We start from the raw sequence: 4476 nt of genomic DNA, 5'->3' as shown, positions 1-4476 counted from the left end.
ATATATATATATATATATACATACATCTAGTATATAGTTTTAAGAAAGCCGCTTTCTTCAAATTGCTGGAAAAAAATCGGAAAAATTTCGGTTTTTTTCCGAAAAATTGATTTTTTTTGGAAAAATTGCTGTTTTTGCTATGTAAAAGGCATAGTAAATAACTTTTAAATTCCTTTATAAAATTAATGCGACCTATGAACTTATATAGCATTATTTTTATTAAAAATTTTTAGTTAGCCTTCTATTTTTATAATCAAACTTAATCTAATCTTCCTTTAAACAAATTGTTTAATACAATCCTTTAAAACAATGGCAAAGTTTAAATAGACAGATTTTTAACTCTAGTCATACTCTGGTCTAATAAACTCTTGAAATGTCTCTTTATAGATTTTTTTTTCAAATATTTTGTTACAAATTCAGTTTAAATCCAAATTATTTTCTAAACGTACTATTATCATATAAACATGATGTTTGGATTCTATATTTTCAATTCTTACATTAATGGTGCAATAATGTATGTTTTATTGAATATATTATGCAATTTCAATCTTTTGTACAATTTGAAAATTTCTGTTAACTTATCCCGCTGTGTACCATATATGCAATTATTTTCTTACGGAAAGAATCGAGAAGCAAACATGACAGGTTTTACGAGTATGCGTGAATTTTTCCAAAATGGATTTTTATACCCTTGGGAAAAAAACCGAAAAAATTCACAGAAAAATTGGAAATATTGAGTTTTTTTCCTTTAAAACTATAATCTAGTATACGTACATTATACATATACATATATATATATATATATGTGTGTGTGTGTATATATGTTGTATATACCGCTAGCCTGCTGCTGCGCTTGCTGCTGCTGCACTTGCTGCTGCTGCTCTTGCTGCTGCTGCTGCTGCTGCTCTTGCTGCTGCTCTTGTTGTTATTGCAGTTGATTATTTTGCAGCAACAAATTAAATTTGTTGCTGCAAAGTATTTAATTGTTGCTGCATTTGCTGCAGCTGCGCGGTACTGTCACTCTCTGCAGCTTTTGTTCTATCATTAATAGTATGAATACATATTACACAATAATTAAGAATTACATTAATATTCATAATATAATATAGCTTAAGTAATAAAATTAAGAAAAGTATGTTGAGAAGGGCTACGAAATATTAAAATAAAAAATTTAATATATGAGTTAAAGCAAGCAAATTTGAAAAAGTTCTTTAAATTTCAATTTATTTTAATGTAATCTACTTATTTGTATCTTTGCTTTAACTCATATTAAACTTTTTATTTTGGCTCATAGCCCTTCTGAACATACTTTTATTTAATTGTATTAATATTATTAATATTATATTATAAGATTTATCTTATTGTACAAGAAAATATTTTATCCATAATAATGTGCATCAAAAGGTTGTCCAAAAATTATGCCCGAATATTGTCAATAAACTAATAATTTTAAAATGATATGATTGAATACAAATTACAATTTAGTATTTACAATCATATTGGACACTAATGAGAATGTCCAGACAGTACACAGTATTTCGAAAATATTTAAAAAACGTTTGTAAATATTTATAAGACTTATTTTAAATATATTTTGTAAATATTTTTGTAGTCTTAAATTGCACGGATCATAAATATTTATTAAAAATACTAAGAAATATTTATTGTAAATGTTACCATGACGTTTCGCTTGTCTTACTGTAATACTGAAACACTACCGTGTCTCCAGATACTAAACGATTTATCATAAATATTCTGTGCTGTCTAGGTAACAATTACGAGGTAAAATTGAGAACACTTACAAATTATGTAAGAAAGTCAAAATAAACTCGAGAGAGTCAAAATAAATCCTATTTTAAATTAATAATATTAATTCTTCTGTGTCCTTTAATGTTACTTCAAACATAATTCTTTTAAAAAGTTTATAGATTCAGAATGAAGAATTTTTATATTTTACCAATCAAACGTATTAAAAATTATGAATATATTCAGTGATCAAGATACATATCTTTATACAAAACTAATAATAATGTGATATATTACCGCATAAATTATATTATCATACTAGACAATCACGTATAATGATATTATTAAAGTAGAGATTTGAATCTTGCACCATGATTGGTTTAATATCGATATATTATATCGATATTTTTATTAATACCGATATAGAAATAAACAATACCGGTATCAATTCACTATTGAAATAATATCGGTAAAAAATGTTAATTATTCGGTATGCCATTCTATGTCGTTCTGCCACGTTATATTAATCACACTGCGTATTGTAAAAAACATCACATAAAGATGAATACCTTATAACAGATTTTTCTTCAATAAAAACGCCAGATATTGAGAAATATAATGATAACAAGCAAATGTATGCACCTTTATATTAATATAAAAGTTATAGCGCACAGCAAATAACAAAAACCTACGGTATGTCATACTAAGAGTGACACCAAAACATTAACTACCGGTATTAAATCATTATTAAAATTATTTCTGTATTTAATCTCTGTTAATTAAATAACAATAAATTGTTCATAACAAACCTGCTATTTTCTCGTCGTTGCAAATATTGCTTTTAGCGAAAGCCTTCTGCAGGACTGAGGACAGTTGACTGACACAGTCGCACACTGACATATTTGGAAAAAAGCATTTCTCTTATTGCTTATGCGTATTTTTTTTTCTTAGAATGCTCCATCTGTCTGCGTACTGAAATGAGCATCGACATTTATTTTTTCATTATTTTCGGAAACACTGCGCTACACTATTCATACTGCACATTTCTTCCTGTGTATCCATTCCTGTGTTGATCTCGAGCTTACAAATTCCCAGCGTACATTAATACATAGTACGTGCAATTTCAACATACATACACACACACACACACTCGTACTTTTATATTTATTATTAATCGATAAAGTGTATAATGAGTGACGAATTCAAGTGAATCATTCAAGAAATGTAAGCGAAGCTTTGTAAAAGCTTGGCTTACTGATGATCGATATAAATCTTGGATACGTAGAGTGCCATCCAATAATAATCTTTATTATTGCAATGTATGCAATAAAACATTTTCATGCCAATCGAGAAATATTTCAAAACATGCGGACTTTACGTATCATAAAAATAATATTAAAAAATCATGTGATAATAATGACGATAATTTAGTAAAAAAATCTAAATCAATATTTCGATTAAAATGTTTACATATTGAGGAATTTAAACATTGGTTATGCGAAGTGCCAAGATAGTTTATGTTATTGTATAATTTGACAAGTTTTTTGCTTGTGGATTATCGCAAATCTATCATCACGCCGAAACAAAAACACATAAATAAATGTGAATGTAGTGAAATAAGACAATCTAATGAAGATTGGAATACAGAAAGTAATGACTCACTTTTACTATTTGATGAGCATACAAAAGAAGCGGAGATCAGATATGCCGCATTAATTGCTGAAATGAATATTCCTCATCAAAATGCAAACAAGATTCTTAGCTTTTTTCAACATATAGGAAAAGATTTTCACGTGTTACGAAGTATGAAAATGGGTACAAAATGTAAAAATGTTATTACGAATGTTTTATCCAAAATTGAAACAAAACATGTCGTAGACAATATTCAGAATACAAAATTTTCAATATTTATAGACGAAACATTTGATATTTGTAACGAAAAATGGATGACTTTTCAAGTTCGATACCTTGATCCTGAGACATTAGATACTCATACGCAGTTAGTTGTATTAATTAATATCGATGCTAAAGATTCCAGCGCAGAAAAATTGTTTAATGCATTTAAAAAAGAAATGTATAAATTGCAGATATCATTTTTGAATATTATTTCCTTGTTATGCGACAATGCATCTGTCATGATAAGGAAACATGTATCCAAAAAAAACTGGAAAAAAAATGTCCACGTTTATTAACATTTCCATGTCCTTGCCATTCTGCTGCGTTAGCAGCGCATGCTGCAAGTGATAAAATACCCGAAGTTTGCGATCAATTCATTAAAATGATAGTTACATAAACAGCAGTCCAAAACGTTTAGCAGTTTTTAATGAATTTTGTGAATGTTTCGAAGGAAAAACTTTGAAACTATTAAATTTATCTGATACACGTTGGCTTCCTCACCACGCATGTGTTGAAAGATTTTTGAAATATTGGGATACGATAAAACATTTTCTTCACGAAGCAGTTGTAAATGAAAAAATTAAGACCGCGAAAAATCTATTGTCTATAATAAATAATGTAGAGACAAAAGCTTATTTCCTCTTTTTAGAATATGCTATAAAATTTCTTTAATCAATTTAACGCATATTTTCATGCATCACAAACGCGAATTCATGTATTGCATTCAAAATGTTTGCAATTTCTTTATAACATTTGCCGCAATTTTTTGAAATGCTGAGCATTTAAAATCTTTCTCAATAAACACAACATTCTCTCTGAAGAGAAAGAGAATCA

The sequence above is a fragment of the Trachymyrmex septentrionalis genome, unplaced genomic scaffold (genome assembly GCF_001594115.1).
Source record: "Trachymyrmex septentrionalis isolate Tsep2-gDNA-1 unplaced genomic scaffold, Tsep1.0 scaffold308, whole genome shotgun sequence".
Lineage (NCBI taxonomy): Eukaryota > Metazoa > Arthropoda > Insecta > Hymenoptera > Formicidae > Trachymyrmex > Trachymyrmex septentrionalis.
Note: the sequence above shows the minus strand (reverse complement) of the source record.